Source organism: Thalia democratica, chromosome 9, assembly GCF_965202585.1.
Source record: "Thalia democratica chromosome 9, ktThaDemo2.hap1.1, whole genome shotgun sequence".
Taxonomy (NCBI): Eukaryota; Metazoa; Chordata; class Thaliacea; order Salpida; family Salpidae; genus Thalia; species Thalia democratica.
Genome location: NC_139173.1, coordinates 12,427,064 through 12,436,625, shown reverse-complemented (window position 1 = coordinate 12,436,625; position 9,562 = coordinate 12,427,064).

The window sequence follows — 9,562 nt, the reverse complement described above, 5'->3', positions numbered from 1 at the left end:
AGAATTAAGAGTTAACATGTATTTTTATAAATGTAAAAAATGTATATAATCTATTCAAAACCAGAATAAAGACTATAGCTTTCTTTAGTTACAGACTGATTTCTATACAAAAAAATCGAATTTAGTATACCAAGAGCTTGTGTTATTGTTAATTGAACAAAAAAAAGCGCCCAAAATATTTGGTTTTAGGACCTGGGACACAAAAAAAACCTTTTGGTTATCAAGTTGCACACCACTTGGATATCTTTTATCGTCTTGTCAAGGACAAAACTTTATGTAAACCAATTTCAAACTTCTATCATGGCCTACAAAAGTCCGGGTTTTGACTCTGATAATTTTTAACATTTGAATTTTTATTTATGATAAATTTTAGTTTTAAGAACAAGTTTTGATCTTATATTTTTAATCATCAGACCACAAGCTGTTGTTAGGCTGAGATCTAGTTTTGTTTTTATTGAAATTCTTCAGTCAGTCTGTGACTAAAGAAAGCTGTAGTCTTATTCTACAAATAGTTGTCATGTTTTAACTTAAGCTACCGTTTGTTTTCTTTATTTGGTAAAACTTACTGATGAATTTCAGTAAAACAAAAATCAATTTTTACCTTAAGTTTTTGGTATGGTAGTGAAAGCGGTATCATCAAACTTGTTGTTAAGAACAATCCAAAACAATGTAAACAGTTCAAATTACCAAAATTAAAATTTCTATAAAACTTTTTAAGGCCTCAAAGAAAAACTTGGAAATTAAATAGATAAAAATGTGCCAAATGTTAATTAAAAAGACTATAATGATAAAAGAAAAAACTATATATAAAGAGATAATTCATATTTGCTAAAATTATCCATAAAACTAAAATGGATTTTTAAATGGATCCAAAATCAATGAGGACAATTGTAAAAACAAATCACAAGCTCACTCCTTTAAAACTAAGAAAGAGTCAGTATCTTGCTGTCCTTTAATAACAGCAGAGAGCTGAAAGAGCTAGCTTTCATTGATTTTTTTTGAAATCTGGCACAAAGAAAGGTGAAAGTACTTGTTCAGACAAAAATATTTATTGTAGAAAACAAATTTAATCCACAAGCTTTTAGTAGACTGAGACTTAGGTTTTGTTTTTATTGAAGCTTGCAGTCAGTTGCAACCAAAAAAAATGCAGTTTTTATTCTACAAACGGTTTATCATATTTTTCCATACAGCCATCGTTTGCTGGTATAATCATTAAATCAGCCTTGTCTAAATGCCATGTAACGTTTAATACATTGTCAACATGGCAGGACAGATGTATGCTTGTTTTTGATATAATCAAAGAAAACATCAGTAAAAATCTATAGAGCCAAGTCCTGGACTTTAATGTGCATAAAGACACAATTTTCAGATCTTTTCAAGATACAAACTCTCAAGTTAACATAAAGTTTAGTTGACACCACTTAAGTCATTAGACCACAAGCTTTCAGTAGACTGATGCCTAAAAAATTTTTGTGTAAGCAATATTTTTAACTATAAAATAAGTAGCTTGTGGACAAAAAACATTACTAAATAATATTTTTTTTATTCTTTAAAGATTTACTGCGCTTATATTTTTTAAAGTTTAGTAATGTTTGTATAAGCCTCACATGTACTAGGGACTTAAAAACTTATAAAACAAAGTTAAACTTGTAGTTCATATAATTGATTATTAAACAACAAAAAAAAGTGTTCAAAATATTTAGTCCTAGAATCTAATGCACAAAAAACCTTTTAACGTCTTGTCCAGGACCTTGTCATTAATAATAGTTAACTGTGATAAGACATGATGAAACAATTACAAAGAGAAGCAAAGCAACTTTAAATAACAAAACCACATTTATCTCTCTCATATTTGTATGTACTGATTTTATTGTATTTTTAAACTTAATAGCATGTTTTTATATATAAACAACAACATTTGAGGTAAATTAAGGGTATGTGGGGGGGTAAAGATTTTTTTTCACATGTTATCTTGTTACTTGATATTATTATAAGATCATCACGTTAACTAACAGTTGCTTTTTACTGTTTCTTATAACAAAAAATAGCTTTTGAGACATAAGGGGACAAAGTTGGAGAGTTGAGTAAGATCCTTATGCAAGGGCAAACTAATAAAGTAGAAAAAAATTACCAATAAAAATCTATCTACTCCTGCAGTTTTCAAGCAATACTTCTCAAACTTTCTCAGTTTAATCTTTACAAATCTTATAAAACGGATGTGAAATTTTTATCTTTCAAGATTAGTTAGAAAAACTCTTGTACTTTTTTTATTAGATCAAGAAAAATACTTTTTAACCAAAAAATCTTCAATTTTCTTCAACGGTAGACATCTTAAAACTTCTATATCACAAAAATAATTTTCTTTTAGCTTGGAAACTATTTTTTATTACAATTAACATTTTTGAATAAAGTCTTAGGCTACCTAAAAGTAAAAGTTTTGAAAAACTTTGAAAATTTTGATTTTTTTTAAATACTAGTCTTTAACTCCTGTTCATCTTAGTTGGAGTCTACTGTGAAGTGACAACATCTAATTTTTTTAATGTTTATTATTTAGTTTAAATTTAAATTTTAAACGGATCTGTAAAAATTCGTACAGTAGTTTTATTAACAATATATTTTTTTTACTAAAACATTTAGTTTTTACTGCTAACTTAACTAACACAACCTCTATTTTGCACCTGTTTAGATTTTAGCTATAGTAAGAAATATGTTATAGGTAAAGGGCATAGAGTGTGGTTCACCTTGTTTTTTACAAGTTGAATTTATTTTGTAGGGTTTTAAATAAGCTGTCAGACATTTTCAACCACTTAACAAAAATCAAAGTAATTTTTGAAAAATAACCATCAAAGTCAGTGAGCTCAAAAAGTTCCTGATGGAAGGCAAACCAATGAAAAAAATACTATTTCAAAAAAATATATCTTTTTCATTTTTTTAATAATCTTCTATAAATTTTTACAGTAAGTCTACTAATACTTAAGTCCTTTTATGCAGAACTTTTATCACTTCTGTTTTTTTGTCACATTAAAAATATTTAATAAAATTTAGTCTTTAGCATAAAAAAACAAAGATAAGATAAATATTTTAGGTGTTTTAAATTTCTGAGAAAATTTAAAAAGATCAAAATTGCAATTTATACATTTTTATCAAAAACTTATTAAAAATATCTTTAGTTAAAAGGTTAATTGAAAATTTTATACTATATAACTGAATTATATTTTATATTTAAATTTTAATAAAATTTTAATATTTTGTAAAAAAAATCTTACCCACCCCCTCCCACAATGCACTTAAAATTTTTCACTTTTTCAGTGATATCTTACTTTTAGTGTGGTTTTCTATGATTTCTTTTATTGACTTTTTTGAAACCAAGTTTGCAAAAAGCTTAGTTTTATTTAATTATTGCTAAAAACTTTCCAAGACTTACTGTTTAAAGATTTCTTATTACTTTTTATAAAGAACTAGTTGGCGCTTTAAAAACAGAAAAGAAACAAACAAATTTAATTGCAAAAGTGAGAATTTTACTTACTTGTAATATTAATTTCAACTAATTAATACAAAATACATTTGTATGAAACCATTAATCGGTTATTTATATACTCACCATCTGTTGTAGTACCAAAAAATTATAATTAAAAGTGATTTTTGATTAGCAAAGTACAACTGTATATCAGTAGGTAACCAGTACTAAGTTATATCAAACAAGAACTAAAACAAAGTTTTAATTACTATGACGTAATTTAGCTTGTTTACATTAACAACTTAATAAACACATGGTGATATTGCGAACTAGCTTATCCTTTTATTGCAATTTGATTCGGTAAAAATTTTATAGAGATGATACGCTAAAACGTTGTAAACAATATTAAGTATTCTAAGAACACAAAATCCTTCATTATTTTTTCTTTTTCGATTAATTATTTAATGGTTTTGTTAAAGTAATGATAGATTTTCGTCAACATAGTTCAAAATTTTTTTAAAAAAAATTTCTTTTGATCCGATTATTTATTTTTAACTAAAAAAAGAAAATTAAAATGCTCATAAATAAAGTTAAGGACCTTGTCTAAAAATACTTTTCTGTAATTAAGCCATAAGGCATAAGCTACTTAGTACTTATATAAAAATAGAAAGCAATTGCTAAAAAAAAAGCTTTTAATTATGTCCTAAATGAAGTTTTATTTTCGTAAAAAAATTCTTTTAAAAGTTTTTATAGGTCATACGATTACTTTTACCTTACGTACAGTAAAATAAATAAAAGCACTTGTATATAACAAAATTAATAAAGAACTTTCTAAAACCCTTTCTTATAGTTTTTTATTAATATTTCTTTAATTTAAACAAAGATAAAGTAGTTTAATATTTAATACACAACATTAAGTATTCTAAGAACACAAAATCCTTCATTATTTTTTCTTTTTCGATTAATTATTTAATGGTTTTGTTAAAGTAATGATAGATTTTCGTCAACATAGTTCAAAATTTTTTTAAAAAAAATTTCTTTTGATCCGATTATTTATTTTTAACTAAAAAAAGAAAATTAAAATGCTCATAAATAAAGTTAAGGACCTTGTCTAAAAAAATACTTTTCTGTAATTAAGCCATAAGGCATAAGCTACTTAGTACTTATATAAAAATAGAAAGCAATTGCTAAAAAAAAAGCTTTAATTATGTCCTAAATGAAGTTTTATTTTCGTAAAAAAATTCTTTTAAAAGTTTTTATAGGTCATACGATTACTTTTACCTTACGTACAGTAAAATAAATAAAAGCACTTGTATATAACAAAATTAATAAAGAACTTTCTAAAACCCTTTCTTATAGTTTTTTATTAATATTTCTTTAATTTAAACAAAGATAAAGTAGTTTAATATTTAATACACAACATTAAGTATTCTAAGAACACAAAATCCTTCATTATTTTTTCTTTTTCGATTAATTATTTAATGGTTTTGTTAAAGTAATGATAGATTTTCGTCAACATAGTTCAAAATTTTTTTAAAAAAAATTTATTTTGATCCGATTATTTATTTTTAACTAAAAAAAGAAAATTAAAATGCTCATAAATAAAGTTAAGGACCTTGTCTAAAAAAATACTTTTCTGTAATTAAGCCATAAGGCATAAGCTACTTAGTACTTATATAAAAATAGAAAGCAATTGCTAAAAAAAAAGCTTTAATTATGTCCTAAATGAAGTTTTATTTTCGTAAAAAAATTCTTTTAAAAGTTTTTATAGGTCATACGATTACTTTTACCTTACGTACAGTAAAATAAATAAAAGCACTTGTATATAACAAAATTAATAAAGAACTTTCTAAAACCCTTTCTTATAGTTTTTTATTAATATTTCTTTAATTTAAACAAAGATAAAGTAGTTTAATATTTAATACACAACATTAAGTATTTTAAGAACACAAAATCCTTCATTATTTTTTCTTTTCCGATTAATTGTTTAATGGTTTTGTTAAAGTAATGATAGATTTTCGTTAACATAGTTCAACAGTTTTTTTAACAAAAATTTTTTTTGATCCGATTATTTATTTTTAACTAAAAAAAGAAAATTAAAATAGTCATAAATAAAGCTATGGACCTTGTCTAAAAAAATACTTTTCTGTAATTAAGCCATAAGGCATAAGCTACTTAGTACTTATATAAAAATAGAAAGCAATTGCTAAAAAAAAAGCTTTAATTATGTCCTAAATGAAGTTTTATTTTCGTAAAAAAATTCTTTTAAAAGTTTTTATAGGTCATACGATTACTTTTACCTTACGTACAGTAAAATAAATTAAAGCACTAGTATATAACAAAATTAATAAAGAACTTTCTAAAACCCTTTCTTATAGTTTTATATTAATATTTTTTAATTTAAACAAAGATAAAGTAGTTTTTCTATTGAATATTTTATTGCGTAAAAAAAACAAAGATTTACGAGGCATTTAGTATCTAAAAGAAGGTTAAGCTCCTAATTTATAGTTGTTTCATTTAAATAAAGAACAGTTATTAGTAAATACTTTTAAGCTTATTTAGTTTGTGTTAGCGTTAATTTAGAGCTTTTTTTCCTACATAATTTTTTTCTAAGCTGATGGCTTTAAGTCATTATTTATTTTTTTTAGATAATCTTATTCTAAACATATTTCAAATTATGTTTAAACAAATGGTAGTTGAAAGTTTATAACTTGATAAAATAATGACAGTAACAAACAGCTAAACGAATTGTTTTAAGTTATTCTTACTTAAATAAAAACATACAACTACTACGAAAAAAAATGATGCAGATAAATTAGACTATATTTTCTTAAAAAAAACAAAACATTAAATTATAAACAAAATCGATTAAAAAGACTAAAAGTAGAAATATTTTATTTTTGATAACTGCATCAACATCTAATTATTATGCTGTTTATAAACATCAAAAGAAAAAACGCTCAAGATATTTAGTCCTAGAACCTATCGGTTATTAAGTTGCACACCACCTGGATACCTTTTCACGTCTTTTTCAGGACATGTATACTCAAATAAACTTGTTTATATCTTTAATTTATTTATAAATGAGCAGACAAAAACTTAATTCTAATACATTACTAAATTTCATTAAGTATTTTTTATACAAATAGTATTAGTATAATCCAGTTATGAATTTTTGATACCATATTTACTAAATTATGAGAAAAACTAAACTATTTTAAGGAATATTCAAATGTTTTTTATTAATATTTTTGTCTTATGAGCATTGTATATCCATAAAAAAAATTTTTTTAGATACAACTGCGATTTTAGCTTACTTAAAAAAAAAATTACGGTAGTTTAATAAAAATTTTCTAGTCATACTTCTAATACTTAACTACTTTCTACAAAAAAATATATCGTAACTAATACTATATAGTATTATACGTATGACTAGTTTATCAATAAGTGAAATTTTTCATTAGATTTAGTCACTTTTTATGTTAGTTTACGAATTCATTTTGAGTATCTACTGATTTGTGAAATTTGCATGAAATGTTTTCAATACAAAATAATATACACGATTTATTAACTTATAACAACTCAAACTAAAAGAACAACAAAATTTACCTGAAAACAAAATATTCTAAAAACACAAAAGCACCATTTAAGACTAGCACAGTTTATCGATTTATGTGTTCAGTAGTTTCTACCTTTACTATATAAGCTGGCTGCAGCAGCTCAGAGTTTCGTACAACATATTCATCTACATTCCATCCGGTGACATTTTCATTATTTCTTCGTCGCTTTTTCAAAGGACCTTGACATATAACTCTGCCTTTGCTATCCTTACCATCGTGTTTAAAATGGACGCCGTGGACGGCTTGGTATAGGTTGACCGAATCTCTGTGATTTTTTGGATTTGTCACGCAGCGATTTTTGAATTGCCTGACTTCAGAAATAACTAAATATTCCACGCCGTCATTCGAAGGCTGACTTTTTAGCGTTGACGATGCGGAGTAATGCATGGCAACCGTGCTGCTAGGGGACAAGTAAAATCCCCTACCAAATCTGGCCCCATGTTCCCGACTTCCGTGGTTATTATAAATTCTAAACCCTACTTTTAAAATTTCACATATATTTTTAACAGAAGTACCGTGGAACAGTAGTCTGTTTTTATATTGGCTCAGCTTGAGTCCTTTACTTATTTCCTCGACTCTGAACACCTTCAAAATATTTTTCAGAAAAGGTTTACCTTTCAGTTGAGTTTTTAAAACAGCTAGTTTGATTACATCAAAATCAATGTCGTCCTCCGGCATCAGCTTCAACTTGTATCTGGCATCTTCTATTTCGTTATTTTCAACTTCCCATCGCAGCTTGCGTATTGAGTTCATCTGCCTTTTTCTAGATGCTTTTTTGTTTTCAACTAAATTTTCTTTAATCGGTTGAAAAGGAGCACTGAAACTGTGACTAAATGTTGATGCTGGGTTTAAGTGTTTAGCAAAAAAGTTGGCAGGCTGCTCCATTTTAAGTTTTAAATAAAGTTCTATAAGTGTTAAAAAATTCAGTTTTCCTTTCTACAGTTAAATTTTTTGATTTTAATTTAAGTATCTTTTCACGCTAAATAGCAAATGTATTTATTTATTTTAACTGCAAATAATTGATAGGATACTATTTTTCTACATCTTAAATTTAGTATTTTCTATAATTTTAAAACCATACAAACAAAACTAAAATTATTAACTTTTCAACTTTATTTTTTATTTAATTCACGTTTCTTAGACTATCATTTTATTTTCAAATAATCTTTTTAGCTGTTTAAGCACTTATATTAATTAAGATTGGCTGTCCACATCACATTTTAAAAGTATTCAAAACATTACTGTACTTGTTTCGATCAAGAAATGCAATCATAATAACTAAATATAAAAAAACTTAAACATTTAAAAATATATTTTAATAAGTACCATTTACTTTACAATAACAATTTTTTTTCTTTATCTAATACCAACCAAACAGATTAAAAAACAAACTTTCTAGCTCCTACAGATTTAATATAGTAGAAAATTTTTGTACTATAACCTTTCGATATTTTGAATAATAAGAAAAGAACGCTAAAGCTAGACAATAGTTTATTACTTTTTTTTAATTTTTAATTGTCATACTAATGTAATTTTTTACAATTTGACTTATTATAAAAACATGAATTATTTTGTAACTAGAATCAGAAAAAAGACTTAGTATTTTATAAAACATAAAGATTTAAAGTATTTGATTAATTTTTTTTTGTCTTGATAAATCAGTTATGATAATTTATTTTACCAACCGTATATAGAATACCATAAAATAAAGATAAACCTTTTCAATTTATAAAATATTATCTATAATGAATAAAAAACTATTTTTTGTAAAGTTTTGACATAAAAGTTTACTAAAACCACGGGTTAAAAGTACTTTAGTTGTTACTAAAATGATCGCTGTTTTTATTTACAATTCGTAATTAAAGAATAATTTGACAATTTTTAATTAATTACTTAAGCATTTATGCTTAAACAAAGTAACCTTAACTGTATTTAAATTCTATTTTGTTTTTTTAAATTATTTGTTTTTTTTTATAAAATTTCTAATAATGTAAATGATAACCAAGTGCTTTATTTACAGTAAGTTAGTAAGTATATTGCGACAGTAAAAAAAATATGAACAACTACTTTTCTTCTGATAGATATTCTAAATTTTTGACAAATTTTGTGCCAAAACTAAGCACTTTAAAAATGTTGATATTAAATTAAACAGTAAAAATATTAAAAATATCAAATGTTAAGGCCACTAAGCAAATGTTTTTTTAGAAAGTATAGTACAAAACTACTTATAATGTTGCTTAGCCTACTACATTAAGGAGGTATATAATGAAGCAATAAATATCTGTTAAAGTTGACTAAATGTATTCAAAATTAATTAAGCCGTAAACATGGGAGCTTTGAGAAACTTTTATAAAGAAAATAGGTTATAGTAGCTTAAGGTGTTTTCTAATAAGTCTTAAGTTTACAAACATTTAATTTAGTTAAGGAAAAAGTAAAGAAATAAAAAGTAATAAAAATGATACCGTCAAGAAAAGTTTTCAAAAAA